Source organism: Cydia strobilella, chromosome 4, assembly GCF_947568885.1.
Source record: "Cydia strobilella chromosome 4, ilCydStro3.1, whole genome shotgun sequence".
Classification (NCBI taxonomy): Eukaryota; Metazoa; Arthropoda; class Insecta; order Lepidoptera; family Tortricidae; genus Cydia; species Cydia strobilella.
In genome coordinates this window covers 22,178,884-22,200,741 of record NC_086044.1, presented here as the reverse complement: position 1 = coordinate 22,200,741, position 21,858 = coordinate 22,178,884, and the positions used below count along the sequence as shown (strand labels likewise).

The 21,858-nt window shown below is 36.3% G+C and overlaps 1 protein-coding gene and 1 non-coding gene across 2 annotated transcripts in view; both read left to right on the top strand.

Moving 5' to 3' along the window:
• LOC134740809 (nephrin) overlaps positions 1 to 21,858 on the top strand; it is a 675,842-nt gene that overhangs the window by 337,995 nt on the left and 315,989 nt on the right. The gene's annotated exons all lie outside the window — the stretch shown is intronic.
• Trnas-cga (transfer RNA serine (anticodon CGA)) lies at positions 5,530 to 5,602 on the top strand. Its single transcript has one exon. It is a non-coding gene; the product is annotated as a tRNA-Ser (tRNA).

Sequence of the window (21,858 nt, the reverse complement as noted above, 5' to 3'; positions counted from 1 at the left end):
TTGGCTGGTTTTTTTCTTGTCTTCCACGAAACTCTTAAGTACAATTTACCCGGCTACGTACTTTGTCATTAAGCGGTTTACTAATAGTAGATACCTATTAGATTTGTAAGAGGCATATAATTATGTCTGGAACCATTACTTTTCAGGGTTTCGTACCCAAAGGGTAAAAACGGGACCCTAATTACTAAGACTCCGCTGTCTGTCACCAGGCTGTATCTCATGAACCGTGATAGCTAGACAGTTGAAATTTTCACAGATGATGTATTTCTGTTGCCGCTATAACAACAAATACCCGTAGGGTCCCGTTTTTACCCTTTGGGTACCGCGTAGGTTAATCCTTGAAAGTTAATACTATACACCACTTCTTTATATGTTGAAGAGCTCCCAAAGAAGATTTATGGATAGGTACTTACCTTTTTTTTTAATACAGTTGCTCAAAAAGTGGTACTTTTTGTGGCTGCGTAGCGTGTGAGAAGCTCAATTTCTCGAACTAGTGCTTTTTACTTTTTAGTTCCAAACTATACTTTCGAAACGCATTTAAAATTGAATTTAGCGCGGAGCAGGTACCAGGGCCTCATGAGTTATGAGGTGTCGTTGACCAACCCGCGCCGGGCCCGCGGCGGCCGCGGCCGGGGCGCGCACGAGTATGAAGGTATCGCGGGCTGCGGCAGCTCGCGTATCGCGGGTTGTATAGGTACTTTTGGTTTTGGTTTGGTTTGGTGGTATGATTCTACTAATGATATATTAATTTATTATTTTTTCGCAATTGCATTAAAAAACGTCGTTTACAACACGTGTGAAATGTCTTTTCACACTAGTTGTAAAATGTACTATTTTATCGCGTATATATATATATCTTTACTTGAAAACAATTGTAGTGTATAACTAGCCTTATGAACCGATTTTGCATGTACAACCAGCCTTAAAGTTTATAGTCTATGATTGTTCATTATTTTAGTATGTGGGTATTTTTGCACTTTGTAATTTTTTCCTCAGTCACCCGTTGACCACGAACGCTGTAAAGGGTTCGAAACGTCGGGATGTATTATAAATTCAATATACGCGATATAATCCGTTTTCATAGTTTTATTTCATGAGTAACTATCGCGGTAACCGAAGACAATATTAGTACCTATATTTTATTGTTGTTGTAAATAGGGTCATTGTATATGCAAAGTTTCGTTACAATCGAACACGTAGTTTCAAAATGAGAATGAAACTTCGTTTGTACGGGAAGGTGAAATTCGCTTCGCCGCTTATTTTGAAACTTGAAAAACATATTTCATGTTTAAACACGTCTTTGGCATGCCGTGCCTTCCTGGCCGTAGTAATGTACCACGAAAATTACGGTGTAAGTCCAGGAATAACCCACAAACGACCGTTTTAAAACATCCACTATTCTCATGATTCATAAATATCGTTGCAAGTTATGTGTAACACGCACGCTACACCGCCGAAGCATAAATTGTATAATTAATTAATATAATTATATCAAGAACTTATTCTTTGTGAATATAACATAACAAAATGAAATTAAAAACGAATTGATGGTATCTTTTTAAAGTATAGTAAATTACGTGCGAGTGAGATGCAATAATGTGAATGTTGAATTGATTTTGTAGTTTTCCTTTGATACAAATTGCATGTTGAAAAACGCTTCGTCGCTTGGTTTTGATTGAGCCATGACTAATTAATGAGATTTTACTGAAAGAATTGTTTATGAAACTATAATATACATACTTACTTACTACGGTGACGCAACGACCCAAAGTTTTTTTCTACCAAAATGCACATCGGTTCCGTAAATACATATTATACATATATACATATATTTTAAAACATTTAGATTTAACTAAAAATAAAGTTTAGTGTACTAAACAAGCCTAATTTAACCTTTCATATATTGTGGGTGGTGTTCAAAAACCGTGGGTACAAACTGATGTGTAAAGTAAAAAATCGTACTGAAAAAAAAAACGGTCATAATCCTTTTATACACAAACAAGAGGTTAATGTTATTCCTACATACTGCAGTAACATAAAAAACAATCCCAATTATACAATCATGCGAAAAGCGAGGCGTGATTGGGGGCGGTAAATAACGCGCCAAGTTCGGCCGGGCTATGATTATACGGACGGACACCGACACCGGCGGGACTAGTGATGTACAACAGGCATTTTTCCACTAGTTATATACTTAATATTCTTTTCACATCACCTATTCGAAAAAGGGCTTTTTTCTTCTCCGCTAGGTGGGATCAAAGTGGCACTTTTCTTCCCTGCTAGGAGGGATCAAAGTGGCACTATTCTGTTCTAGGAAATGATTTGACATAATAGTATATGATATTTCTTTCGGAAAGTGAAAAATAAGTTGTGTAAAAGCCAACTTTAAATTTACAAACAAATAGCCATTTGAGCCAAATACGATTCGTGACGGCTATTTTATTTAATTGTCATTATTAAAAGAAAAACGAATGACAAGTCCTGTTGCGGATATCATCATTGGTATTTTTGGGACGAAGCATGTTGCTGATTTGCATTTGTAGCCACCAGACGAAGCCTGCGTTGCGGATTTCTTACATGTAACTAGATTATTTTTAAGAGTTTCTCAATTTCTGTTTCTTTTTTAGGGTTCCGCACCCATAGGGTAAAAACGGGACCCTGTTACTATGACTCCTCTGTCTGTCCGTCTGTCTGTCACCAGGCTGTATCTCATCAACCGTGAGAGCTAGTCAGCTGAAATTTTCACAGATAATGTATTTCTGTTGCCGCTATAACAACAAATACTAAAAAGTACGGAACCCTCGGCGGGCGAGTCCGGTACGGTTTTTTTTATGTAGTGTGCACACTAATAAATAATTTGTCCAATTGAATAGAAGAAGAAGAAGAAGAAAGACATTTATTCCATAAAGCACACATACACAGGACAATACAATGAAAGAAAAAAGATGTTTAAAAAAGGGAATATAAAAATAATAGCAAAAAACAAAAACAGAAAAAAAAACAAAACAAAAAATTAAATTATTTACACATAAAAAACATAACATAAAAAACATAAGGTAAACAAAACAAAAGTTGTCGGGAATTTATTTGCCATTTTTCTAACGCACCACATTCTGGGAAAAGGTACATCACTATGCGATATAATCGGTCTTTTTTAGTTTCGTTCCAAATAAAACAGTTAGCAATATCAGTTTCCAGCATGTTCGAGTTGCCCGCTCTGTCCACGGGAGCGTTTTACACGAATTTTTGTGGTTATTTATTTTGTTCTGCATCGAAGTTTTTTCATTCAAATCGATTGGGTAGGGGTGGAGTTCATTGTGCTAGCTGGATATAATTAAAATGGGATTTAATTATCATCGCCATGGTAGTTATGTGGTGCTGTTGACAAAGTATATATTATCTACCTTTATCAGTACAGTAGGAAAATATTTTCCACTTCATTCTATCTACATCATTTTGTAATAACTACTTAGAACCGTATATTATTGTACGTATTTTTTAACCTATTTTGTTTTGTAATACATATTTCTACGCCGATAGAGGCAGAATATGCCGCACTTATTGTAATTTTACCATCTTTGTACCATATTCTATGAAATAAACATTTGTATTTGTATTTGTATTTGTAGGGCTCCGTACCCAAAGGGTAAAAACGGGACCCTATTACTAAGACTCCGCTGTCCGTCTGTCCGTCTGTCTGTCCGTCTGTCCGTCTATCACCAGGCTGTATCTCATGAACCTGTATTTCTGTTGCTATAACAACAAATACTAAAAACAGAATAATATAAATTTTTAAATGGGGTTCCCATACAACAAACGTGATTTTTTCCTGTTTTTTTCCGTAATGGTACGGAACCCTTCGTGCGCGAGTCCGACTCGCACTTGGCCAGTTTTTTTTTATTTGGATTATTAAAATCTGTTTCTAAAATCCACACTATACTTTGTATACGGATAGGAAAAATTGAATTTAAAACGCACACTAGCCCACTGTGTTTTAATATATAAATATGATGGGATTTCATTATTTATTGTTTTATTTATTATATTTTATTTATTTGGAGATCCAACAGCTGTGATATTAACATAAAAATTATAGTAGATACAGGGAGACAATTATAGGAACTCACAGGTAGTGACATTATGATATCAAACTAATAGATGGTTTCAAAATATTTAGATAAGTACGGTTTCACTCACTATTATTTTTAGTCGCTTTTGGTGTGCACGACGTACAACCGCCGCGGACACTCGTGCCTGAGGAAGGATTCCCAAAGAATCCAAAACATGTCGCCAAAAGCGACTAAAAATAATAGTGAGATGAAACCGTACTGATCTAAATATTTTGAAATATGTCTCACGATAGTTTAAATTCGATAAAGGGGCCCACTGACTATCAGTCCGCCGGACGATATCGGCCTGTCAGTTAGAACAAAAATTTGACAGCTCCGAACAACTGACAGGCCGATATCATCCGGCGGACTGATAGTCTGTGGGCCCCTTAATAGGTGTTTTTTTTTTCTATTTTCGCATTACTTAAGTCACTTCATAATATCAAATAAGAAAATGACTTAACAAAAAACAGACAACCTTAAAATGCAACCTTATCATCATCATCATAAAAGCCCGAGGACGTCCACTGTTGGACATAGGCCTCCCCCAAAGAGTGCCACAATGGCCGGTCTTACCTTAAACGTTATTTACATGGAACCCTAATTTCCTATTAATAATTTGTGCACTAATAACAGTGTCCTAGTTAAACTATGTATGTGTTTCAGTGGATTAAAGTTAGGAGTTTTAAGAACGGATTAGATAATGTTGGTCCATCGAGGGTGCACATCGTGATTCCAAACGCTTTAAGCGCGAGCGAGTGGATCACTCGTTTGAAATAATAAAAACCGGCCAAGTGCGAGTTGGACTCGGGTTTCGTACTTTTTAGTATTTGTTGTTATAGCGGCAACAGAAATACATCATCTGTGAAAATTTCAGCTGTCTAGCTATCACGGTTCATGAGATACAGCCTGGTGACAGACAGACAGACGGACAGACGGACAGCGGAATCTTAGTAATAGGGTCCCGTTTTTACCCTTTGGGTACGGAACCCTAATAAAAGCGCCCTAGCTATCTTTAGCAATGACGAAACTTGTTTAACTCGGTAGATTTTTGTTAAGTAGACTAAGTTTTTTTGCATCGAAAGTTAAATTACAAAAATAAACTTTTCATGATTTGTATTAGGATTTCGAAGTCATTTTGCTACCTAAAACATAGCGTTTTTAAAAGTGTATTTTTAAGTACATAGTTGTTCAAACATACGGTTGCTAACTGTTAGAATCTTTCGGCAAAATGTAATTAAGCGAATAATTGGCTGCGAAATGTCATTTAGCAAAATTAACAAGTTTTGGAAACATTAAATATTTTGATTTCGTAAGGAATTCGTTTAGGAGGTGCAAGCGCGCACTGCTTGCCCTTAGAGCTGGTCAAAGACGCCTAGTCTTACTAAGATAGTCGAGAAATTGGGACGGGTACCGCCGTGGTGAGGTGGCCTAGGGGTTCATGGCGTTAGCCGCGATAGCTAAAGACGCCGGTTCGAATCCGGCCTTCACCACTGGAGGGCTTCGTCACTTTTTCTTTAATATATGACATCTATTACAGTTTATAATTCGGCAAAATTATTTTCAGCATTGATTTAGAGAACCCTCGACATCCCAAGGTACATTGGGTTTCTACCGAAAATTCGGCTTGCCGGCGCTCGCGATTCATAGGGAATACACTAGGTACCAGACGAGCTTAGTCTAACATAGTTACAAACTTGGCCCAGCACTAGCGTGCACCGCGAAATATCGTTTTTAATATTCAAGGAATTAGTTTTACGATTAGTGTGTGTGATATCTGTACCAGTTTGGCAGTGACATAAACGCTATCGAGAACGTAACTTACTTTCTATGCATCTCGCTCGTACTCGCATATTAGTCCGAGCGAGATGTATAGAAAGTAAATTACGCAGACGTTAGCGTATATGTCAGTTTTGACACTGCCAGCGACTCATGGTACGGGTATTAGAGTACTAAAATTATTGGCCATTTTTAGTAAAGTCGTTAGGATGTTTTTACAAATGGTTAAGCTTCGTTGCCTAATTACGGTACTCGACTGAGAAGCTCTCTATTATATCACGATTGTATAAAATACTATTTATTAGAAACAATATTCCTTATCTCATAAAATAAAGGAATCGATGTAACAATTGTATTTAGAGTGGTATATTAAAATAAGATCCTTTGTTATTAAGTTTATTCTTGAGTCCAGTTTAATTAATCCTTTACTTTTTATTCGATTCCAACCCTTCTAATACACAAGAAATAAAATGAAAAGTATATTATACACCTACACATTGATGAACCCTACATAATTACTGCACACTGAAAAGGAAAACTTTGCAAATGGATTCTGACATCATCGCTAAAGTAAGGACGGTAAGCGCGAAGACTTTCGTACACGGGTTACACCATTAAGGGGCTACCCGCGGTTTTCATCGATTTTTGACAAGTTTTGAATCGTATAGCTCCTACATTTGCACTACAAGTAGAATTATAAGACAAACGGCTATAGGTTCTTCAATCTTTTATCTCCATTTTAGTATGCCGGATTTGGAAAGAAATTATTACTTATATTTTTAAACATTGTCTAACAAACACTTTTTTCGTAAAATATTTGGGTTCGTCTTTGACGTCTCGAAAAACGTGTCAGAGCTTTTAATTTTATACTTATTAACACAAAAAGTTATGGCCCGAAAACTAATTTTTTGGCCTAAAATTGTTCAACTTTGATGCAAAATATCTGGAAGACAATGAACTTTGAAGTAAGTATGGGATACTATATTGCTTAAAGCCGTTGCTGTTAATATGATAAGCTACAAAAACATTATAAAACTAAGGGATTCAGTTCAGATCGAAGGTCATTGGCGTCAGGGAGCTCCTTAATTATGCTTAGCGTCGTTACTTTATTTGACAAATTAATGAGTTTAAGGGGCTACCTGAGGTTTTCATCGATTTTTGACAAGTTTTGAATCGTATCTCCTACTTTTGCACTACATATAGAATTATAAGACAAGCGGCTATCGGTTCTTCAATCTTTAATCTCCATTTTTGTCTACCGAATTGTGAAAAAAATGAATACTTATTTATTTATGATTGGTTTAAACATTGTCTAAAAAAAAACACTTTTTTCGTATCTCGATTGCTGTGAAAGATCTTACTTATACGAAATCTACATATTTGGGTTCGTCTTAGGCGTCTCTAAAAATTTGTCTAAGGTTTTAATTTTAAACTAATTAACACAAAAGTTATGGCCAGAAAACCAGTTTTTGGCCTAAAATTGTTCAACTTTGATGCCAAATATTTCGAAAACAATGAACTTTGGAGTATGGGATACTATATTGCTAAAATCCATTGCTGTTAATATGATAAGCTACAAAAAACTTTAGAAAACTAAGGGATTCAAATCGAAGGTCATTGGGGCATGGGATCCCCTTAATAAGGATGAAAGTTTGAAGTCGTTTAAAAAATACTGTTAGTACCTACCTGGGTCAAAATTATTTTCATTGTCTTGTTTTTGTCCCCAAAAAATGTGACGGAGTGTAGCTTTATGTATGAGATGAAATTTAGTTTTTAATGTTTCTCATGTAAAATATAATACACAGCTAGAAAGACATGCGGTAGCACTCATATTTTATTTATTTATTTGATAGTAGATGGAAATACAAGCGTGACAGAGTGGTCAGAAACTAGACAACAAAAATAATTCTGATCCACCTAACCACTAAACTAATATTTATAACGGGGAGTGCTCCGAGGAATTGTTCGGATTAATACCTGCCGCTTCTTTTCGCCATCGCCCTACGCGACAACATTACCATCCTCACCACTTAGATGGTTGGCAGTCCTCAACTGTGCGTTTCTCTAGAACTTCCTGCCTCGCACAGCTAAACTGTGGAATGAACTGTCGCCTGCGGTATTTCCGGACCGATATGACCTTCAAACCTTCAAGAGCGTACTCCCATCTTAAAGGCCGGCAACGCACTTACAACCCCTCTGGTGTGGTGGGTGTCCATGGGCGGCGGTAATCGCTTACCATCAGGTGATCCGTCTGCTCGTTTGCCTCCTATTTCATAAAAAAAACAACAACAACACAGTAAACAACCGGTATGAGCCTTAGGGAGGCTCGAGCGACATTTACTGTAAGTCTTACACTTCTTAAACCCAAGAAATTGAATTTTTCCACTTTTAATTGCGTTTCTGCTTGATAGAAAATTAATTTATAGCATTCGTAGCAAATGGAAATCCGTGGTCTGCCTACCTATCCTGGAAATAGGCGGGTTTATATGTATGTATGTATTTTTTTATAGCATTCGTGTAAAAATTTACGATGTTACAAGCCTTCATTACGGAAGACCACGCCACGCTCCACGGAAGACCAGCGCTGTAGCATATACCTATATGTTAGAGCATATGCTGAGTGGTGTCCACTTGTATCCGCTATAGCAGCATCAATACTGTAATCATTGCATGTTAGTATAAGCTACAAGTAATTTTACGTGTTAGTGTAAAAGATCTTCTTTTTTTAACTTGTATGGTGCTGTATGTAGATTTTTACAATAAACATTTTCTATTCTATTCTATATTCATTAAAATATATCGAACAGGGCCCAACTCCGCCATAAATAGCCTGATCAGAAATGACAAAGCGCCCCGCGTTAGAGTGGGTTGGGGCGAATCAGCCCTGATTGAGGCGCCGTTGGCCGTTTTTGCCGCGCCTCCCCACGGAGACAAATGAGTGGCGATGGCTAATCTCGAGGTGAAGAAAGGCTTTGTAGTAATTTGTATCACCTCTTTATTGGAAGGGTTTCGTTAATCAAAATATGCTGACTGTTGCTTTAAGTTTGAGAGGCCGTGAATAGGGACAATCTTACAATCGGCCCCTCCATTGTTTTATAATGAATTACGGTGAATTAGCCAATAAAGAAATTTGTATTAATCCTTTACTAGGCTGACATTTCAAAAATGACAATCGAATATCAGTCAATGACAATCTTATTCATCAAAAATAGAACACATGTTTGAAGTGCCGTATGTGGGAAATATATATCCCTTAGCCTAGTAAAGGGTTAAACAGATACGTTTGCAAACGATACTACAATTTTTTTATTTTTTTATTTTTCCAAAACAATCTTAAAATACTTTGTACATTTGGAAACAGCGAGCGAAAACCGCGTAAGGTTTATCTGCCGCCATTGTCGCTCTTTTACATTCCGGTTATCCGGTTAGGTATCTATCATATATATAATAAATACCACAATGCTTAGAAATAAAGGAAAAGTGGATTAACTCACTGTCTCGGTTGAGACTCGAACTCACCACTGGGATACCAGCTCATCGCTCTGGCAACTGAGCTACCGAGACTAACCCGACAGCGAACATTTCCACCATATCCTTCATATGCGCCTTAGGGAGACGCCTAGCGACATCTACCGTAAGTTGAGCATTAGCGAATAGGTCAAAAAATTAGGCCAATAGCTTAGACGTTAAATAAATAGCGAAAATAAATAAATCCAAGTAAATTATTTTCTCTGCGATGTGTTAAAATGATCATAAGTAGGCAAATTTTAACATTATTTTCTAAAGTGGGAAAACCTTATGTTTTGTTCCTTGGATACTGACTAGTGCTCTGTGAGCTGTACTGTGTGCTCGCAATACTTATGCTTAAAAAATTAAAATATAAAAAATACTTACTTTATAGTCATTTTACAGCAAACTAACAATGGTCTGTCAGCCTACGAGTAGCCTAGCCTAAGACCCTACTAGCGCTTAAGCCCTTTATGCCAATATCCGCCATGAAGAAAATTTCCGAAAAATTTAACGACAGAAAAAAATTTCTAAATCAACAAGTTTGGGAACAAATTAAATTATTTTATTAAATATTTTGATTTGTGTTTTTTTAAGTAGTCACACTACTATATATAAATTAAAAACTGTAATAGATGTCATATATTAAAGAAAAAGTGACGAAGCCCTCCAGTGGTGAAGGCCGGATTCGAACCGGCGTCTTTAGCTATCGCGGCTAACGCCATGAACCCCTAAGCCACCCCGCGCCACTGCGGTGGAGGGCTTCGTCACTTTTTCTTTAATATATGACATCTATTACAGTTTTTAATTTTCTAAATCAAACCTACTCAAAAAAAATCACGATAATCGGTTGAGAAATGCGACCTACAGAGAACATCCGCCATTTTTGCCCAGCTGAAAAGAAGACCTTCGCTAACGTTAGGTCAATAAATATTTTTAGGTACCATTTTTTTTGTCGTCTAAACAGCAAATATTTTGTTTCAGGTATACCAGATTGAATTGCAGAGCTAGCTAAAAGCTAAGTATTTCTGATAACGACTCCGATAAAAGCTTTGTTACAAATATAGCGGTAAAATTTTCTTTTCTTTCATTTTGGTACAAGCTTTTAATGATTACTTACTTCAGACAAACATAGCAACGCAGATCCAACTCCGATCCGGATCCGATTTTGTAAGTGGGTATTTTGCACTTTGTAACTTTTCCTCAGTCACCCGTTGACCACGAACGCCGTAATGGGTTCGAAACGTCGGAATGTATTATAAATTCAATATACGCGATATAATCCGTTTTCATAGTTTTATTTCATGAGTAACTATCGCGGTAACCGAAGACAATATTAGTGTACCATTTACTTTTTTTTCGAAAATCCGTCAACTTTTGGGCTATTTTTATTCAGAATCGCGAGGACTATTGATTTAAAAATAAACAAAAATATGTCCCAAAAATATTACAGTTTTGTAACGCATTTTCACATACATTTTGTATGGACCGTTACAAAACTGACACCCAAAATTTGTATAAAAAACTGAGGACACTTTTTTACTCATTTAATTTTTCATTCAATAGACAATCACTTAGGGAATGCAAACCGGTTTTTAATTGTATGAAAAAACCGGTTAATAAGAAATTCCATACAAATAAAAACTGGTTTGCATTCCCTACAATCATTTCACTCGTGATTGAGTCTAAATAACCCAAAAGTTGATGGTTTTTCGATAAAAGTAAATGGTACCATTTTTTCTGAAAACCCTTATATTCAAAAGTGGCCAATAAATTACATGTAACTTTATGTTTCGCCATAAAATGCACTTGTAAGTAGACGATGTGATTTATTATTAATTTGCGTAATAGCGCACAAACGTCGCGTGTGCTAGGCCAAATTTATGTTCGAAGCTCATAATTAAGTGCTCTTATTATTAACAACTTAATGAGGCGGTAAGTAAATGTGAGTGGAGCATGCGTTGCACGGGAATTTTTTTTTTTTTATACCACGTCGGTGGCAATCAAGCATACGGCCCGCCTGATGGTAAGCAGTTACCGTAGCCTATGAACGCCTGCAACACCAGAGATATTACACGCGCGTTGCCGACCCTTTAAAAACCGAATTATGTTTTACTTAATTAATAAACTGAAGAAAATACGTGATGACCTAATTTTATGTGTATATGTTTCTATATGAATTCATTAAAAGTATTCCCATAATTGATATTAAACGTAAGAACGCGACTTGTGAAATTCTAAGAGGTTTGAAATTGATTGTTGAGAATAAGAAATCATCTACTATCTATACTAATGTTATGTGATATTATTGTTGTTATAATTGTTGCTGTTTTATGTATTATTATTGCTGTTAGTTTTAAGTTTCGTGACGCATTGGTTGGTTGCTATTGGGTACAACGCATGACTAAATATATAAGATAGGTAAATATTGTATATAAATAAATATCCTTTATTGCACCAAAATCATACATTTTATATACATGTAAAACTACAAATAAATTCTTAAAGAATAACAACATATATACCTACAACTTACACTTTGTTAATGTAATATAAAAGTATTAACCTTAGTAAGATAAGTTAAACATTAAATTTAGATTAAGGTACTAACATTGAAAATGAGTGCACCATTTCGCCGTTAAACGCAAGTTTGGCGAAACTTGTATAAGTTTAAAATGTGTTATACTTTTTTGAAAAAAAAAAAAAAAAAACTGTAATGTCATGTAAACATTCTTATCAATAAAATAAATAAAATCTACCTTATGGTCACATCAATAAAGTAAACAAAACCCACGAAATAGTTATTAGATGATATTAAACTTTCGAGGCACAAAGTGGCATACATACTGCCCGGACGCGGTAAATCGTCCGAAAAAAAATTCTAAATAATTAGATACAAATTCACTTGAAAACCTGGCGCGCCTCGCCAAATCAAAAATTAAAAAAAAACCGGTCAAGTGCGAGTCAGACTCGCGCACCGAGGGTTCCATACTTTTTGGTATGTGAAAATTTCAACTGTGACAGACAGACGGACAGACGGACAGTGGAGTCTTAGTAATATAGGGTCCCGTTTTTACCCTTTAGTTACGGAACCTTAAAAAGAAAATTAATAGGTATTTAATACGGTATACGAACTTATACCGCGGCTTGTTAAACCTTCTGAGGAAGTTTTCAATACCGGGCAAAGCTATTCGGTGTCGGTCATGTAGAAAGCGATATGGATTTTTCCAACAACTGAGCTCATTGAGGAAAAATCATGGGATCTTGTCAATTGTGCCCTTTGTATGTTACGTGAGGTGACGGCATTCACTGAATATTTCATAAAGGGATCAATTCGTCTTTGTCCTTATCCTTTCATGTGTGGGAGATCCGAATCGGGCATCAGTTTTTGCGCAGTTTTAAATTCATAATTTGAACTTCAAGGTCACAATTTAAATAGCATATCTAAAACACACATAAAAGCACAGCACAGATAAAAGTTTATTCATTTTATTTGTCATGTTCGTCAGCTGCAGAGATATTTGACCCCCCAAGCAAACAAATATAACACTAGACCCTACTCATAGTGTTGTGTTCCTGCCGGTGAGTAAGGTTGCCAGAGCTCAACGAGGGAGAGGAGTGTTAGGGTCGGCAACGCGCATGTAACTCCTCTGGAGTTGCAGGCGTACATAGGCTACGGAGACTGCTTAACATCAGGCGGGCCGTATGCTTGTTTGCCACCGACGTAGTATAAAAAAAACTATGCAGTAGAGAGGTCATCTCTGCAGCTGGCTGTATAGGTACTTGTGTTTTTGGAATGCACTGTTTTACTACCTTCAATATATTCAGATAATATAAATATCATAACACCGAAACTTAATAATTAGTGTTCAAGTGTAGAATAGACATAATAGCAAGCAAGACGTCATTACATTACGTTACAAAGGTTAATAATGTCACAATAAAATTTAATTTATAGAACTTATTATTAGTCGGTACCTATAGCAAGTGTGATAAGTACTTAGTACAATACCGAGAAAAGTAATTCAGCTAGTTTATAATAAAAATATATATTACATAAAATTACACTAACTTTTATTGTCGGTCGACCCAAATATGCCCTCTTTACAACACGATCTTCACCCATTTCAAGGTGGCCCAGCTAACGGAGGCGATGTACTTTGGTTTCACCCATCATATTCGGTTCGGGTTCGGCGGCCGACTGGACGCCGTCCTGCAGGTTATCCTAAGTATCGGTGGGCGGATAGAGTGAAGGAAGATCTGCGGGAGCTCGACGTCAGTGAAAACTGGCGTAAATCCGCAGGGCCGGGTAAAATGGCGTGCTCTTGTGTTGGAGGCCTAGACTCATCCTGGGTCCTGGACCCTGGGTGGGACCTGGGGTGGGAGGATGGAATGATGTTGGCATCATCATGAAGATGATAGGGGACAGGCTGGACTCCCCCTATTTGCTACGCTGCAGTCGGCTACATGTGCCACACAGCTGACAAGAAATAGTTATTTGTTATACAAGGGTGCAAAGTTGTATTTTACCCGCGAGTGTGGAATTGAAACATGAGCAAGCGAAAGGATTCTATAGTTGAACCACGAGCGAAGCGAGTGGTTCTAAAATAGAATCCTGAGCGTAGCGAGTGTTTCAACACACGAGAAGTAAAATACATTTGCACCCGTGTGTAACACAAAACTTTTCCCCTCACTATAGCGAGGAAAGTGCAACATCCACAGGCGTTAGATCATCTTCATCACTGGAATTACTAATTTTTTTACGATATTATAACAGAAAACACTAGAAATTCTGATTTTACGTGAGTCGGTGAGAAGAACAGTAAAAATTTTGTTGACAATGTTGACATTTCTGTTCTGACGTATGAAATGTCAACGATGCGTTTTGAAATTGCATCGACTCAACTTGTGCGTTCAGAATTATATTTAACATAATTACATAAAATCAAACGTTTCTTATGGAGTTTTAAGGTTTATGACTTAAAATTATTAAATAAAGCTAAATTTGGTATTTTTTATTAGATTCTCAAACCATTTATTTAATGATAATTAATATCGAACGAACCATTATCATGAGTGTTTTACGTTTTGTTATCTGTCAAGCTACTTAAACACGCTTCATCCAAGGTCAAATTACTTTCCCCACTGGTGGTTAAAATGCGTTTTTCCCCGCTTGTTTTAAAGGATAATAGACGGCTTTCCGAGCTAGTGAGGGGAAAAATAATTTATAGATATAGATGTATCCCTAGGTTTAAGAAATTAGTATTTAGTATTATATACATAGTTTAGAATTAAGTTTTACGAACCACATTATGAGTGTAACTTACTTGTAATAAATGAATTATTATTGCGCCAAACTAGTAAGTAGTAGTAAGTAGTAATTAACTTTTATTGTAAACACAAATCAGATATAATACTTAAATAATCCCTCCGTCGCTTTCAGGGTTCTTATTCCTAACGCTACCGAACACAAGCAAGCGATCACGTCAAGAAAAACAATATCTAGGGACTCCAATATCCGTAACAACTAATATGTAAGGAAAGATACTGATTATGTTTATACCACGTCGGTGGCAAACAAGTATGATAAGCAGTCATCGTAGCCTATGGACGCCTGCAACTCCAGAAGTTTTACATGCGCGTTGCCGACCCTTTAAAAAATTGTGCACTCCTTCTTTGAAGACCCTCATACTGTAGTTCTTTGAAACAATCTCGGTAGGGAGCTCATTCCACAGCCGGAGCTTCCGCAGGAGGAAATTCTTCTTAAACAGCACAGTGCGCGACCATTTAGTTTCTACGGCGAGCAGTGCGTTGACAGAAAGCAGCCGTTGGCATCATGTTACACATAAAACACAGGGCTCGTATTGGTTTTATTAAGGTACCTTGGTTAGCGTTGTGAACAGTCAGATAAACGTGGAACGGAACAAATCTCGGAACTGTCTAACCAGTCCGCCTTTCAGCTGAGACCGAACTTGGAATTATTCCGCTGCAGTCCAATTTAGGCTTTATTTCTGAGAGCAAAATGCTCTAATTGACTTGTTCTAGTTTCCACCTGAATGAATACAGCCGTGATTCTAGTTTCGAGTTAGCCTATTCAATTAAAGGACTAGTTCAATTTGGTATTAGTGGAATACTGTAAAATGATAATTCGGCGACTCAAATCAAAAACGTGTCAACATAACTACGTATGCAAGTCCATTTTGACGAAATTTAACTTCGTCTGAGTGGATTATTATAATGATGGTTGAGAAAATTTATTGTCCTACCCCGGGACTCAAACTATTCCTATACAAAGTTTCAACTAAATCGGTTCACCGGTTTAAGTGTGAAGAAGTAACAGACAGACACAATTTCGCATTTATTAATATTAAGTATGGATTTATTAATATTAAGAATGGATTTATTAATATTCCTAAGAATGGATTTATTAAAACGAGAATAATAATATTCTTCGTTCGCTACATGGTATCATACTGATTAGTTGCTACTTTGGGGCTTAGTTTTTGTTATTTGGTACTAGCTTTTGCCCGCGACTTCGTCTGCGTAGTTAGTAATTTGGGTAGCTTGGGTACTAAAAAGCTTATTTTTTATCCAATCTTCTTTGTATCGTATTCTCATTCAAACTTCAACCCCCCTTTTCACCGCCTTAAGAGATAATTTCTGTGATAAAAACTACCCTATATCCTTCCCCTTGACTCAAACTATCTCTATACCAAATTTCAACTAAATCGGTTCAGCGGTTTAAGCGTGAAGAGGTAACAGACAGACAGGCAGACACACTTTCGCATTTATAATATTAAGTATGGATTATGGTTTTTGAAATACCTACCAAATTATATACAAGCAATTGGGTACCGAACTAAAAATCTCTACGACTAATAAAATAATGATTGTAATATTTTGCGCAACAAACTTGATCTACAAAATTTGTTGTTCTTATTAAATCACATTTAGAAACGGGTCTATCGCGAATTTATTTTGTTACCTTTATTTACCGACGTTTCGACACAGGTTTCACTGGTCGTGGTCGCGGCTAACTGACGTCCCAGCAAAATGTCAAAACAGAGATTTGTGTGACTACCCCACGAAAAGTGCATTTAAAGTTCGAGGTAGACATCACATTTTCAAACCACCCACTACACATAAAAGTTAATTATTGTCAATAGTCCGACACACAACACTCACAACATCCGCGCACACATCCGAAGATAGATCCCTTGGCTTTAACTTCTGGATCACTGGTCCCCAAGTTGCCGATAAGTTAAAACCATCTTCCCTATTAAAATTTCTGGGGTGCTTCTTGATTTCAATCGCTTCTCGCACAACTCGAGGATAATAATGGCGTTCAGTGGAGACAACTTTTGGTTTATGAAGCTCAATCCAGTGATTTGCGCCGCATGTAAGTAGATGTTCGGCGATCGCGGACTTGTTTACTTGGCGATTTTTTACTGCCGCTATGTGTTCTTTCACTCTCTCTTGCACACTTCGTTTGGTTTGACCAATGTACACACTTCCGCAACTACACTCTATTTTGTAAACGCCCGGATTTTGGTACGGAATGACATATTTTGGACTGCGTAAAAGACTGTGTTTGGACTGTGTTTCTAAATGTGATTTAATATGTGTTTAAACCGCGAAAGTTTTAAATGTTATATTGTTGTTCTTAGTTCTAAATATTACAATTGTGGTACAAAGTTTCCTTTGTAGTAGTTTCCTTCTTTTTTAAAGCTCGCACGGATAGTTTTGAGACTATATTACGTAAAAATATAGTCTCATTACTAAGTCGTGTGAGATGTAGTCCCAACAGCATTCTAAGAGAAATTGCCGATAGGTTTGATTGTCCGATCCCCAAGCACTGGACCGAGCAAATTAAAAGTGTAGTTCAATTCATAATATAAGTAGGTACCTATTGTATTAAATACTAACACTAGATTAAGATTTTGCTTGTAGTACTAACACTATGGATGCATTTGGCCGAAATAAAGAAATTTTATTTATTATTATTTATTATTTATTTAACTTGTTCCTTAGTAATGGCTACTTTAACTATTAATAGTGTAGCTTCAAAATTAAAACTACAATTATTTGTTACGTACCAGTTGAAACTGAGTTTTGTAGTTTAACTTTTCTGTCTATTGCTTCCATCATCTAAATAACAACCTCTCCGACGTTTCGACAGGTTTCACTGCATGGTGTATCGAACGTCGGAAATAAATCGTATCTTTTATAGTTTCACCTTTTTCCTAAGTGCCCTTTTTAAATTGCTCAATCAAGGCGTCGAAAGAAATAAAACTAAAACTATAATTATAAACTTTTCATAAAGCTTCAACAAGACGCTTTAAGCGACAAAGTTAAAAAAGTATTTTGTTTGAACAATCATTTAATGACTGACAATCACTTAATTAAATTCATTCACGAGGCTCTGTAAATGATAAAGAATTTATTTCAAAAGTTTAGATCAAATATCGTTTAGCTTATGGTTCAGTGAGTTCAGGGTTCCTCTTCAAACGCAGCTCGCTGAGCCGAGGGCCGTATGGGCCCGGGATCGCAGATATAATTGGATTGTTATTTTTAGTTATTGTTACCAAACAAAAAAAAGATAATCGATAAGTTTGTTCCAATAAAACATTAGCATTATAGAAGATAGATAGATAGCGTTTATTCGTAAAATTTGAACAATTTTATCAATAAATGTATCTTATCTTATCTTATCTTATCTTATCTTATCTTATCTTATCTTATCTTATTCGTGGCAAAAAAGAGGAAAACGCGTATGTAACACAACATAAATAATATAAGCTACGAAATGGTCCCGACTCAGCATGGTGCTAGCCTGGCTGGGCTAGCCGCTGATCTTCCGTCGGGGCCATGAACTTGTGCAGTAAGAAGAAACTGTTTCTATGTAAAATGGTATTTAATTTTTAGTATTGCGTTTAGACCTTATTTTTCAAAACTATGCACAGAATACCTAATAGTACTAGGTACAGAAGATTCACTCCCTAACAAAACGCGACTACTACGCGCAAGGCGGCGCAAGCGCGTGTAGGCGTCCGTTCCATAGCGGTGTGCGGCAATTACTATGGCAAAACCTCAATATTGAGGCAGCCGCAGGTACTTGTAGCGACGCGGCGAAATCGCGGAGTGAGACACGCCTGACTATAGAGTGAAAGTGGTTTAGTCAGATTTTGAATCCCTGAAGCTACTAGAGAAAAGCCTCAAAATTGCTATACATACTTTTTGAAAACCGTATTTTGATACAAAAAAGCGTTACTATTTTTCTAAAACTCAGGCGTCCTACACAGAAAAGTTAATTAAGAGACTGATATTGTTCCCTTTCTTACAAGGCTTAGTTCTATCCTAAGTTTCCAGCTCAAGTATTTAAAACAGAATCTAAACATAATTGCCTCATAATACTCACTTAATTACATAAGCTCATTCGCAGGTAGATGATAGAGATGCCCCGAGTGACAAACGGCGAGAGGTCACGCTCGCGAACCACTCCGGCGATTAACGGCACGCCAAGCTGTGGGCTTTACATATTCAATTAAGCTTTAGCATGCTGAAAGCAGATTATATATATTATGTTACATGAAATAGATGCTTGAGATATGTTTAATATAGAAAGCTCAAAGCTAAATTGTCGCTCGCGGTATTTCGTCCCTATTTCACAACGGTGACAGGTGCGACGATTGTCGACATCACTGTTACTGACGTCACAGGCCTCCGTGGGCTACGTTTACCGGTTACCATCAGGCGGGCCGTATTCCTGTTTGCCACCATCATTGTATTATTTAAAGAAACTTTATTATATCGGCAAAAAATAGGTAAGTTTATGATGATTTATAATATAATATACCTACCTAGTTTAAAACGTAATTACAAGGTTAACTGACGTCATTATTCAGTCGTCAAATTGATTCATATAAAAATTAAACCATAGGTATATTTTATTTCTGCGACTTGTTTAACAGTTTAGTAAATTCAACAGTTCCACACCCAAGAAAAATGCAAATTTCACGACGTTCATAATTCAAAATCCATCCAGCTAAAGCTGAACTTATCCAATAAACAGATAAACAAACACATACACAATTGTAAGTAGTTAATATGAATGATATTTTATTGATTTCCTAATGTATTAGAATTGAAAAATTGTTGACATTAATTTCTACGTGAATTGGAATAATTTATTGACATGTGAATTTTAATTCATTATAATTTTGTAATATCAATCTATCAATCTATCATAATTATGTATATATGTACATACATGTATTTTGAGAAGCGCTGGTGGCCTAGCGGTAAGAGCGTGCGACTTTCAATCCGTAGGTCGCGGGTTCAAACCCCCGGCTCGTACCAATGAGTTTTTCGCAACTTATGTACGGAATATCATTTGATATTTATACCAGTCGCTTTTCGGTGAAGGAAAACATCGTGAGGAAACCGGACTAATCCTAACAAGGCCTAGTTTCCCCCTCTGGGTTGGAAGGTCAGATGGCAATCGCTTTCGTAAAAACTAGTGCCTACGCCAATTCTTAGGATTAGTTGTCAAGCGGACCCGAGGCTCCCATGAGCCGTGGCAAAATGCCGGGATAACGCGAGGAAGATGATGATGTACATACATGTATTTTATAAAACATTACCGTTCTTTCTTCCTCGGTTTGAATTTGTTGATATTCGTAATGCAAAAGAGTACAGACAAATGCTTTTCATTAATGTGAAATCACTTTGTTACATTATGCTGCTTGAAGACGTTTAAAGAATGGACTTTAAATCTTGAATACCTAACTTGTCGTATCATGGAACTAGTTGATGTTACAACCTTATTTTTAACGTACTTTAGATAATATTGTCTTCGGTTACCGCGATAGTTACTCATGAAATAAAACTATGAAAACGGATTATATCGCGTATATTGAATTTATAATACATCCCGACGTTTCGAACTCTTTACAGCGTTCGTGGTCAACGGGTGACTGAGGAAAAATTACAAAGTGCAAAAATACCCACATACTAAAATAATGAACAATCATAGACTACAAACTTTAAGGCTGGTTGTACATGAAAAATCGGTTCATAAGGCTAGTTATACACTATAATTATTTTTCAAGTAAAGATATATATATATACTTGTACTTTGTACTTTAGATAGATAAGAACTTTATTGCAAAACATTATCGGTACAAAAAAATAATGAACTTATAATAAAACTAAAACTAAAGCTTAGGGAGGTGTTACTATAATAAACTAATTACTAACTACTAGGTTTTTTTTTTGTCACGACTGTGTAGTCGCGAAAAGGCGCCGACTCAGCATGTGCTGCAGCATTGCTGCCGCAGCGCTAGTATGCTGCCAGGACCTACACTACCGGTCAAAAGTATATTTTCACCATACAATTGTATACAAAAAATATTTTCAAAATCATACTGTTCGATCGCAGGCAAATGACTCTTACATGTTGGATTGAATTTTTATTGAGGTAAATATATTGAGCCTCAAATTGTTGCCAGACATCCTTTAAAATTTCGAGTTTAATGAACTAGTTAATACAAAATAAAAACGATTTTGTACTGGAAAACGATTTTTTTACGCTTGCCATTTGGTAAATAGGCAATGTACACGAATATACTGCACATCAGTTTGAAGCTCGATAATATATCTGTTAAATTAAAAAGTAAACTCCTCAAATACTGTTACCCGACTGCGACTTAGCTATATAATTCTGAAAGTCGATTTTGTATACAATTGTATGGAAAAAATTACGAATGCCTAAATATACTCTGATTTGTAATTAGATTCCAAAAAACTAACCTCACTTTTTCTCTTTTCCGTATGTTTTAAGAAACTAAACAAAGCTAAAATGATACATCTATATTTATTTTAAATGCTAGAGTATGCAAATGGGAAATTTGAGTTTACTTCTTTACATATTTTCCATTATTACGAAAGAAAAAGGATTTGAGTGAGGTTAGTTTTTGGAATCTAATTACAAATCAGAGTATAACTATAAGCGGTATTGTAGCAGTACGCGCGTATACTCACGGTATGATCAACCACCAGTGACAAAAGAGACAGCAGTGAAAAAGTCTTTCAAAAAAATATTTTCATTATTTGTCGTAATCTATTGGATATTACTATTTTTATAGATTTCGTTGACTGTTTTGTAGTTCATTGATATAAAACTACTTACGGGACACAACAGCATTCGTAGGCTACCTATTTCCAGCACTTTTCTTAATGTTCTCTGTTCTAAATATATAACAAATATATTTTTGTCTTGTATCGCGTAAGCCATCAATATTTCGGTTCAACGCTGGAAGGACTACGTTACTCGTATATCAACATTCATCTTAATTTGCTTTTTCCCTAGCCAATGCTTGTCTTTCCAATTCCTCGAATATCTTATTCTACGATATTACGTTACATAATTTGACGACTTTCTGGCGTAGTTGGTACGGAACTC